Source organism: Pelophylax lessonae, assembly GCF_965119305.1.
Source record: "Pelophylax lessonae genome assembly, chromosome: 12".
Taxonomy (NCBI): domain Eukaryota; kingdom Metazoa; phylum Chordata; class Amphibia; order Anura; family Ranidae; genus Pelophylax; species Pelophylax lessonae.
The window spans coordinates 119225222-119237704 of NC_138779.1; positions in this window are offsets into that span (position 1 = coordinate 119225222).

The window sequence follows — 12483 nt, forward strand, 5'->3', positions numbered from 1 at the left end:
ATCTGGATGTGCAGGCTATAAAATTTTTATCGTACGTCAACACAACTTCCAAATTTTCGTTTAATTAGTACAGTTTTCGTCTGAAAAAAAGAGCAAGAGCAAGACTAGGCATGCTCAGAAACGAAAGAAGACATACAAAACAATTCAACACATGACATGACTTCTGAAGTTGAATTCTGTCGTACGGGAATTTTCGTATGAAAGTAACCTCTTCACTTTCGATATGAGACTAGCATGTAACAAAAATCAGACTGAAGATCGCTCGATAATCTGATCGTGTGTTCGAGGCTTTACTAAATACCTTGTCATTTCAGGGCCTCAAGAAATAAGATAGGCAGTCAGTACGTCAGGTGTGATTAATTTTCAAAGATTGGCACCATAGCTTGTAGACTAAGGCTGGCCATACACTATACAATTTTCTTGTTCAACTTTCCTTTAGATTTACCAAAACCATGTAATATAGGGTCAAACCTAAACACTTTCAATTTGTATGCAGTCAGGCAGGCCCTTGCACTACATAGTTTAAGGTAAATCTAAAGGAAATTGAATAAGAAAATTGTATAGTGTATGGCCAGCCTAACTTTTACACAGACTAAATAATATACACTAACTTGGGCTATTTTTACCAAAGATATTTAGCAAGAAAAATATTGGCCCAAATGTATTTTATAATATAAACTAAAAAGTGTTTTTTGTTTTCAAAATTTTCACTCTTTTTTTCGCTATCACAAAAAACAAAAAGTGGTGAATAAATACCACCAAAAGAAAGTTCTATTTGTGTGAAAAAAAATGATAAGAAACTGAATTTTTGTAAAATCTTACCGTAAAATTCCTTTCTCGGAGTCCTCCGACAGTCGCCGCCCACTCATACAGTCTTCACCAATGGGGTACTGACTTCCTCTCCGCAGGAGTAGCTAGGCATAAGACTTGTTAAGAACAAAGCATTTACATAGTCACACCCATGGGGGCTGTCCCACTGGTCCAATAGCCCCCTGCAATAGCCATCCCAACTCAGTTTGGAAGCAAGCAGTTAAGTGTATAAGAACCCCAAAAGAGGGGCGGGGCGACTGTCGGAGGACTCAGAGAAAGGAATTTAACGGTAAGATTTTACAAAAATTCAGTTTTCTCTTACGTCCTCCGACAGTCGCTGCCCACTCATACAGTCTTCACCAATGGGGATGTCCCGAAGCAGTGCAGACATGAGGGGTGGGAAACGCAACCGTCAGAAAGGCAACGCAGTACCCACATCAGAGAAAGGAACCTTACATGAACAGCAAGGGAACTTCCTGGGCAACAAAAAAGCTCAACAGGAGCAACAACCCAGGAAAGCAAAAAACCAAGGGGGTAAACAACCCCAACAGCAAGGGACCCGCAAAAAAACAGGGCCCCCTACGGCACTGCCGCACAGAGAACTTTGCGGCCAAAGAAGGCATCAGCTGATGGCAGAACATCAATCTTGTAGTCGCAGCCTTGCACACCTGGGCCACCGAAGCCTGATGCCGGAGGGCCCAGGACGTACTTACCGCCCTGGTAGAGTACGCCTTGACAGGGAAGGGCGTTACCCATTCCTTCAACGAATAGGCCTGAACAATTGTCTGTCTGATCCATTTTGAAATGGTCGCCGCAGACGCAGCCATACCCTTCCGAGATCCCTCAGGAAGGACAACAAGAGAATCTGATTTTCGAAAGGATTCGGTCGACGACAGGAAAACCCTGATCGTCCTGACAACATCCAACAAATGCAAGGCAATCTCCTTATGATGCTTAGGATTCGCACAGAGCGAAGGTAAAACAATGTCCTTATTAAGGTGAAAATCCGAAACCACCTTTGGAAGAAAGGACGGGTTAGGTCGCAAGACCACCTTATCCATATGAACCACCAGGTAAGGGGAGCGGCAGGACAACGCCGCCAATTCCGACACTCTGCAAGTCAAAGTGATCGCCACCAGAAAGGCAACCTTCTTAGAAAGCAGAGGTAACCAAATTTCCCTGATGTTTTCAAACGGGGAACGTTGCAACACGGACAGAACCAAGTTCAAGTCCCATGGAGGTAGGGGCTCCCTTCTAGGAGGGGCCAAGTGACGCACACCTTGAATGAAGGTGCGAATCAAAGAATTAAGACGCCACAGGGCGCTGAAAAGGAACAGCCAGTGCAGATACCTGGCCCTTAATCGTGGCCAACGCAAGGTGCTGGTCCACACCAGACTGAAGGAAAGCCAGCACTCTCGCCACCGTATAAAGAACAAGGAGAGAAGCCCCTGGACTCACACCAGGAAAAATAAGCTTTCCATGTACAGTAGCAAATCTTACCAGACAAGGCTTTTCTAGCCTTGAGTAAAGTAGGAATGACCTCTGAGGAAAGACCTCTGTCTCTCAGGACCTGGCTTTCAACAGCCATGCCGTTAAAGCCAGCGACTCTAAAGCAGGATGGAAGATCGGTCCCTGAGACAGTAGATCTTCTCGCATTGGCAGCCGCCACGGGGGCTCGACGGCCAGGTGAACGATGTCCGCGTACCAGGAACAGCGTGGCCAGTCCGGCGCCACCAGAATCACCACTGTTGGTTCCAAGGCCAACCTGCAAAGGAACCTGGACAACAACTGAATCGGAAGAAAGGCATATATCAGACGATACTGATGCCACCAGCGCATCTGCGGGGTCTGCCAGAGGATCGCGCGTTCTTGCCACGAACCTTCCCACCTTGTTGTTCAGCCGAGACGCGAACAGATCCACATCCGGGAATCCCCATCTCGCACACAGCATGTGAAACACCTCCGGGTGCAGGGACCATCCCCCCTGCCAATTCTCTACACCCAGAATGTGAACTGCCGATATTGCCGGGACATGAGTCTCGGCCCAAGACAGAATACTGATCACCTCCTGGGCCGCCCGGGCACTCTTGGTGCCCCCTTGGTGGTTGATGTAAGCCACCGCAGTGGCATTGTCCGTCTGCACCCGTACAGGACGGCCCTGAAGACGATCCGACCAGTGGAGCAGGCACAGCCTGATCGCTCTTAATTCCAAAATGTTTATCGGAAGGGAGGATTCCTCCTCCAACCAAGTGCCCTGGGCAGACAGGTTGCCCAGGACACCACCCCAGCCCGACAGGCTGGCATCTGTGGTTATCACCGTCCACAGAATCGGCCGGAAGGATTTCCCTTCCGACACAGCCGGGGACTGAAGCCACCACAAGATATCCATTCTGGTTTGGCGACTCAGAGACACTCTCAGGTCCAAGGACTGAGGTAGTCTGTCCCACCTGGCCAGGATCTCCGCCTGGAGAGATTGCGTGTGAAACTGCAAATAGTATTGTCTCGAAGGCTGAAACCATCAACATCAGGGACTGCATACAGGTCCTGAGGGACGGGGATTTGTTGTCCCTGAGGGACCTGACCTCGGACTGCAGGGTCTGGAGCTTGTCCTCCGGTGAGAACGCCTTTGCTTGAGCAGAGTCCAGAACCATTCCCAAATATGGGAGACGAACCTAAGGAGACAAGGTCGACTTCTGAATGTTGATGGTCCAACCGAACTCCTGGAGCGTCTGGACCGTAGTGGACAGATCGCGCAACAGGCTCTGACTGGCACTCGACCTTAACAGGAGATTATCCAGATACCCCAAGACCGCAATGCCCTGTGCCGCAACAGTCCCAGAACAGGCGCCAACACTTTGGTAAAGACCCTTGGTGCTGAAGCGAGACCAAAAGGTAACGCCACAAACTGATAATGATCCTCCGCGATAGCGAACCGGAGGTACCTCTGATGACCCTTGAAAATGGGGATGTGTAGATACGCATCCTTCAGGTCGATAGAGGCCAGGAATTCTCCCGGACTCAGGAAGGCCACCACCGAGCGGAAGGATTCCATGCGGAACTTTCGAACACGCACAAAGCGGTTCAGAGCTTTTAAGTCCAGAATCGGACGCACTTTGCCCTCCTTTCTGGGCACAGTGAACAGATTCGAGTAAAACCCCCGAAACCTGTCCCAATGAGGCACCGGGACGATTACCCCTGAGCGAGGAGATCCTGTACCGCTCGATGCAGCTCTTGTAACCGCCCTGGGATCAAATGAAAGAAATTCAATCTTGTACCCTGATCGAATGATTTCCTGAGCCCACCTATCTGGAACTCGGAGCAGCCAAGGTTGGAGGAAACCGCGCAAACGTCCCCCCACCCCTGAAATAGGTGAGGGCGCCCCTTCAGGCAGAGGCGGACTGAGCCGCCGCACCAGCTTGGCCGGATTTTTGTTTGCCGGCCCAGGGCTTTCTCTGGCCACCCTGGCCCTTGAAGGGTTTTCCCTTGTACTGTGCCTTGAAGGCATGAAAGGACCCCTGATTAGGTTTAAAGGCGGGACCCTGCTTGCCGCGGAAAAACTTGCCCTTAGGATTCTGGGGCAACAGAGTGCTCTTGCCCCCAGTGACTCCTTTAACCAATTCATCCAGGGAGTCTCCAAAAAGGCGAGACCCCGCATAGGGAATATCAGCCACGTCTTTCTGGATTTCTGGTCAGCCGACCAGCTTTTCAACCATATCAGTCTACGGTTAATCACTGCGACACTGGACAGGCGCACAGCCAATGGGGCCTCATTTAAGGCCGCATCGCACAAATACATGACCCCTTGATAAATCTGGTCCACCATCTCCACAGTAGTGGGGGGGGGGCAGAAACAGCCACGAGAGTGTGTCTTAGCACTTTGGTCCAATCCGCCACAGCCTGAGCCACCATGACAGAGACGAAAATGGGCATTAGCATGGAACCCGCCACCACGTAGGCATGGCGGGCAAGAAATTCCAGCCTCCTATCCATAGGATCCCTAAATACCGGTGAATCTTCGGTGGGAACCAGAGTAGCCTTGTTCAATCTGGCTACAGTGTGATCCACTCGAGGAGCCACACACCAGCGTGAAGCCGTAGTAGACGCAAAAGGGTAGAGAAGTTGAAACCTTTTAGGCACCGTGAAGGTGTGTTTTAAATTGCGCCATTGCTCATTCACTGTGTGATGAAACTCAGCGGGGCAAGGAAAAACCTGCGCCGTCTTGCGGGTCCTGTGTGTACCAAAAGAGGACACAATGCCCGGAGGATTGGGCTCATCCTCTAAATGTAGTGTTTCTTTAATGGCAAGAATCAGCGCATCCATAGCTGCGCATTCCTCGGGCGTCCCAGGGGGGATTCATCCACCCCTGTAACCTCTGCCTCCCCCTCAGACTCTTGCGGGTCCTGAGAAGAGCGAGACCCTGAAAGGGGCACGCTACCTACAGCAACCATGTCACATTCAGAATCAGAAGAAAAAGAAATCCTAGGCCTTTTTCTAGCAGCACATCCATTTTGGACACCAAAGTCGCCACTACAGCAGCCAAATTAGTCAGGGTAGAGGATTCAGAGGAACTTGAATCCTCCACCAAAGCTGGAGGGAATTTGCTGTCCTGGGATTCCATTGCAAAAAAGTTTTTTTTTTTATAAAAAGGTACTGGCCCTTTAAGCGCGCCGCGGACCCCGCAGCACACCGATGCAATGACTGTGGATCACAGACCCCCCGCAGGGACAAACTGAAAGCCAGGAAGATTGCACAAGGGAGGAAAAGAAGGACAGCAGAACAGAGCCCCACAAGTGTGTTACCAACGCCGTCGGTCGCTCCTGAGTGAAGGAAGTGATGTCACCGCCAGAGACTGAACTGAGGCTCCAGGCTAAGGAAACATGGATGCCTATGGAAAGTAATGGGAGGCTTCGGTAAAATGGCCGCCGACATGTGCTCGGAACCATCGTTTGCCACACACAAGATGGCGCCGCAAGCCGCCAAAATACACTACATACTATGCTGTATAAGCGCCCATAGTGAAGCCAGACATGCTGCCCACACCTAAAATGGCAGACCGGCGGTTTTTAACCCTGCAACGGTCGCCGCAAGTGTCTGTACCTCCAAGCACCCTAAAGTGAACACAGGAGAGGGACCCCCACAAATCCACACAGCACTGGCTGTGAGAGAAAAAAGCCCCGCAGGGACCAGGATCAGGGAGCCCAAAACGCACAGACATAGGGGACACCACAGACACACAGGACTGCCGACCCCAGACAGAGGCCTCACACAGAAGTGTACTTACCTGTACTCGATGGCGTGGGGTGCCTCATATCAACGGGAAACCACCCGCCCTCAGACGGCAGGGGAGTGCCGTCAGGCAGAAAAAACGCAGGACACCAGCAGTGCACGGACGAACCGTGAATGTGTCCGGTGAGGTAGCCACCTCACAGGCTGCATCCCTGAGGACAGGGATGGGTCGTTTGCAAGGCCAGGGCTAACACATAGCCTGCTAAACGCTCAATGGCGGGCTGGGATTCCATCTGATCCTCTGTCCCGGAGCACCAGGACGACCAGTCCGATTCCCAGCTCCGCAAACGCCGTCTTCATCCGAAGATCCGACTAACGCTGACAAAATAAAACAGCTAGTAATGCAAAGAAAAAATGACATTTGCAGAAAATAAAATCATAAAATAGAAGAAGGCTGAGACTGTAGCCCCAGCACAGGGAAGCCTATCTACTCCTGAACTAGGCAGAAGACAAACTGAGTTGGGATGGCTATTGCAGGGGGGTATTGGACCAGTGGGACAGCCCCCATGGGTGTGACTATGTAAATGCTTTGTTCTTAACAAGTCTTATGCCTAGCTACTCCTGCGGAGAGGAAGTCAATACCCCATTGGTGAAGACTGTATGAGTGGGCGGCGACTGTCGGAGGACGTAAGAGAAATTTTGTTTTTGGTACAGAGTAGCATGACTAATTGTCATTCAAAGTGTGAGAGCACTGAAAGCTGAAAATTGGTCTGGGCAGGAAGGGGGTAAAAGGGCCCTGTATTAAAGTCGTTAAAATGTAACATTTTATTTTCTCATTATATTCATTTGTACAATTACATTTGAGCCCCTGAAAATGGGGGGACTTTGTATAAAAATGGTTGCAGTACCCAAAATTTGTACTTGATATTTATGTTCAATCACTTGAATTAAAGCTGAAAGTCTGCACTTCTAATTCATTTGGATTGTTTTGTTTCAATTTTATTCTGGTGGCATACAGAGCCAAAAGTATAAAAAAAATTGTGCCTGTGTCCAAATATATAGGGACCTAACCGTATCACACAAGAGTTACATTTAAGTCAGTTTTTATAGAAGTATTTGGTGTAATGTACTGAGGATCTGCCATCCAGCTTTTTATATAATAGGATTCTGTTTAGGATAATCAGATGCATCAGCAGAATAGCAGCAAAGGGGCCATTAAAGCTGCAGTTCTAAAACGGTGAGACAATTCTGTTTAAAAGACAGTCTTCCTCCATCAGTGCTAGAAGACCTCAGATCCGGCTTTCTAACCCACTGTCAGGGTTGCTTAGCAACAAGAAGCCATGTCCAGAATTGGGTGCCATGGACACTTGGTGCCATTACTATGCAGTAGGCAGACATTCAGATGCTTTCTTGATGTTATGCCCAGGTGTGATACTTCATGGAGGCTGCTGCTGCTACGCACAGAGCACACATTACTATAGAAACCAGACGCTCCCCGACACTGTGGCTTTGGCAGCCTTCTATTTTTCAATTAGTCTGATTTGTAGTTTTGTACAGACACAGTGCCTTTATAACTGACATTAAACACTTGTGTTATATTAACCTTTTTAAAGGCTAATACTGGGTTCTGACATTATACCATAATGCTTTTTAAATGACATCGCAGAGTAGAAGACAATGGCAGGTACCAATTTTTGTTTCAGTCTATATGATTAGCTCACTGTTACTGTTATGTAGATCTTGGTTAAGGCGTCTTTATAAATGCTGGTTGAAAGTGAACAGACAGAAGGTGGACAGCTATGGGCGGCAATTGAGAAAAATGGAATGGACAAAATGGGCAGAGATGGATTAGTCTAGGCCAGTGTTTCTCAACTACGGTCCTCTGATCACACTAATAGGCCAGATTTTAAGTATTACCTTGGGGAAATGCAGACTAGAATACTGTACAGCAATCACTAAGGCAGCAAATTATATCATCTGTGTCGTATTTCAGTTTTCTTGCAAACCTGGCTTGTTAGTGTGCCCTGAGGACACTGGTCTAGGCTCTATCCCATCGGTCTCAATCTGATGGCCCTCCAGCTGTTGCAGAACTACAATTCCCATGAGGAATGCAAGGCTGACGGTTACAAGCATGATGCCAATAGGCAGAGGCATGATGGACTTGTAGCTTCCTCAACAGCTGGAGGGGGTTGCCAGTTTGAGACCCCCTACTCTATACCAAACTACAGAGCAGACACAAGTGTTAAAGTGGTTGTAAAGGCAGACGGTTTAATTTATCTTAAAGCGCAACTCCACTTTTGTTGAGAAAAAAACATTCCCCTCTGGGTGATCTCTGAACATTACAAGGAGTTTAACAAACATCGTTGCAGATTCCTACCTTTTGTTATTCTGAAGAAATCATTGTTTGCTCCTCTGTGCTGAGTTAGTCTAATGGGAGTGGTTTCATAATTATCTGTCAGCTGTGGCAGCTGCAGGGCTCTAATGAGGAAATCTGCTGGGCCTGCATCCCTTTAGCCATGTTCCTATTAAGAGTATCTCACCAAAAATGACATTTTTGTTGCAGGGGATGCCAGAAATCTGACTTGTATATAGGTAGACTTCTGGGAAAATTAGAGAGCCAATCACACAAGCAGGAAATTATGTTTCTGGGGTGTGGTCAGTAAACATTCTGTGTACAGAACAGCTCCAGGTAGCCATATTGCATTGCATTTTCAGAACATTACAACAGCTGAAGATTAAAAAGGAAAGTTATGAAATAATATAAATATGTGCTGCGCGAACCGGTGTAGCTTATATTAATAATAAATTAATTTAAACAAATAATGAATTTGTAGTGAAATATTTGTATCACTCTGTGTAGAATATATGTGTATATATCAACAGTTGTGCACTGATTAAATCCAATTTAAACACAATTAATAATTCTCCATATGCCATATAACCATACAATGAATATTTAAACACCTATAAATCATGCAAAGTGACGTAGTGAATTAGTGTCCAATTCCTTATGCCTGGTATCCAAGTTATAGGTGTCCAAACAAAGTATGCTCCTCTGTATGGAGATTAAATCCCAATCACCAGTGCTCAAACATGGTCAAACTTGATTTCACCTCCAATCTCTGTGCCCCCCCCCCCCCCCCCTTATGCCTGTGACCTGGTGATTGGGATTTCATCTACATACAGCGGAGCATACTTTGTTTGGGCACTTATAATTTGGATACCAGGTATAAGGAATTGGACACTAATTCACTACGTCACTTTGCATGATTTATATGCGTTTGAATATTCATTGTATAATATTGCATATAGAGAATTGTGTTTAAATTGGATTTAATCAGTGCACAACTGTTGATATATACACATATTTTTTTTTTCTACACAGTGATACAAAATTTTCACTACAAATTCATTATTTGTTTAAATGAATTTATTATTAATACAAGCAATATAGCACATATTTATATTATTTAATTCACAACACACTCACAAGGGAATGATCAGTGCTAGCGGCATCCTAAAATTTACACCACCATAGATTGCTCGCAGTCCCATTTAAATTTATTTGAAAAGGAAAGGTAATTTTTAATAACATTCAATTACAATATGATTTGTGTCACAATTGTATATGCTAGATTGTTTTTTCTTTATTTGCTATTTTTTCCCCTACAAAAGTGGAGTTACCCTTTAATGCATTAGGATATAAAGGCTTCTGTGTGCAGCAGCCCCCCTAATACTTAACTAATCCCATCTTGATCCAGCAATGTTGCAGGAGTGTCTCAGCTGCCTGGGACTCCCCTCCTCATTGGCTGAAACAGCAACACGGCACCATTGGCTCCCAGCCAATGAGGAGAGAAAGGGGGCTGAGCAGGGCTGCAGCTCCGTGGCTGAATGGAAACAGGGAGCTGTGGCTCAGGTGCCCCCATAGCAAGCTGCTTACTATGGGGGAACTCAAGAGAAGGGAGGGGCCAGGAGCAGTGAAGAGGAACCCAAGGAGGATCCAGGCTGCTCTGAGCACAACCATTACACTGAACAGACAAGTATAACAAGTTTGTGATTTTTAACTAAAATAAAAGGAGATTTTACAATCACTTTAAAGGTGGAAAGTAAAGTGAAAGTTGAAAACAGAGGAAAGGACAACACTATGATCATGAAGCTTGTATTGTTAGGAATATGAGCAGCCATCGCAGGTACACAGAGCAATCTTTATTGACATGTGTTATAATTTCTGGTTACGTTTGGCATGCATTTATCCCTGCACCGTAGTTCTTCATGTCTTTTTTCACTGGTAATGTATATTTTCCACTCTATGTGCATTTTACATCTTGGTCATTTATGCTGATTGACAAACTCACCCATTATACATGATATAAAATCAGATCGTCATTTTTTTTTTCTATAAATATATAGAAATGTAGCATAATCATTTATCACATTTAGCACTTTTTAAGCCAGCTTCACACTGGTGTGTTGCATATTAACATGCAAGGTGTTCATGAATTTTGACTAGGCTGCCAATGCACAGGAAAGCATGCCTGACCCTTTAAGAAACACAATACACAGCAATGCAGAGTAGTAGGTTACCATGCATTGTGACACCTGAATGCAGGGCCATTGCTTTAGTTTGTTAGGGTGCCATTTAAAATTGTCACCACACTGTTCTGATGTGTACATGTGGCTTATTGCCTGTCACCACAACACAAGGGTGTGATGTGATTCCAGAATAAAAGTTTGCCATAGACAGGTATTTTTTATTTTTTTTTTGTTTCCTCATCCACGCAAGCAAGGTGGGTGAAGAAAAACATGGTGATGCCACAGCTGTCAGAATACACTGATAGACAAATGTTTTCCAACATGTCCCCTTCGACAAAGGCCAACCAAACAATTGACTTCTGTCAAGCAGGGACAGCCACATACTCATCAAAATGTTCCCAGTTCCTGGTGAACCAGCTGAGTTTCAATCCATCTACAGCCAGCCTGAGGATGCAAAAGGTGAGACTCACTACATGTTTAGGGGCCCCAGCATAAAGTTTGTTATAATCTTTTGCCCAGAAATAAAATGTACATTAATTAACTCATTAGCATAGATATTTGTCATGTTTTCTAAAGAGAATCTACTACAGAGCTGCCCAAGTTGCCATTGTGTTGAGATTCCATTTCCATATAACCCAGTTCACATGACCAGGTGCAAGGGATGCATGCCAATATCCCTTAGTACTATACAAGGGGTGTCTAAAAAGTTTGGTAAATGGTCAGATATCTCAGCGGGAACATGGGCCAGGTGCACGCACATGGCTATCCAGAGACACAGAAAAGTGCCAACTATCATGGAGTACACCCAAGTGTCAGGGTAAACCCGCTGCGGGAAATTGAACGTAGTCAGTGTGAGAGGTAGGGTCACAGTACAATAGAGCAATGAGTGAACATCAAGTTCTGCTTCAAATTGGGGAAACCAGCGTTAGAGACACGTGAAATTATGGTTACCAGTGTATGGGACGGAAGCCATGAGCGAAAAATGTGTTTTTACAAGTTGAATACTTTTGTGACAAAAAGGGATGGTGAGCTACGTTCGGGTTGGCCGTCGACAAGCGGAACCCCAAACATTATCGGGCGAGTGTGACAAATGCTGGCACGAGGTCGGAGACTGACTCTACGATTGATCGCAGGGAAATTAGCAAGGTCACGGTGAGCACCATTGTCCGCTATTATTTGGGTAAGCGGAAGATTTCTTCTCAGTTTGTGTCGAAAAAGCTGACAGACAAACAGAAAACAAAATGGATGGAAACCTCTAGGGATTTTATTACCATGTGTGACCATGATCCATCCTTTTTGCTAACCGTCATCACAGGGGATGAGACCTGGTGCTACCAGCTCAATCCAGAATCCAAGCAGCAATAGCTGGAATGGTGTTAACCGTCTTCCCTGAGTGTTGCCTGCAAAAGTTTAAGGGCAAGACAATGTTGATCAGACGTAGCAGCAATCCAAGCATGTGTGACAGCAGTACTATGATCAATTCCTAAAGAAGCCTTTGTTGACAGTTTCCAGAAGCTTTTGTCCCGGTTCACATTAGTGCGATGACAGACAGCGCATGTGATTTGGAGCGCACTGCTCTGAAAATCACATGCGATGTCTGTGCGATGCGAATTCAGCCAAACAGATTGTATGGCTGCATTCACATGGCATTCAGACATAACTCGCACAGGACCCTTTTTTGGGTCCACAGCAGAATCGGATCACATGGGTGTTCACACTTATGCAATCAGATTCATGTCAGAACTGACAGTTCGCACTGCGAGATGCGATCTGATCTGGGGGTGTCATTAACTTTGTATTGACACCCCCAGCAATTCGCATATGGCAGCATGAACTTCCTGCAATTTGAATGTAATGCAGGAACCCGCGGTGGATTTGCAGGGTTCCCAGATCGCATATATGTGAACTGGCACT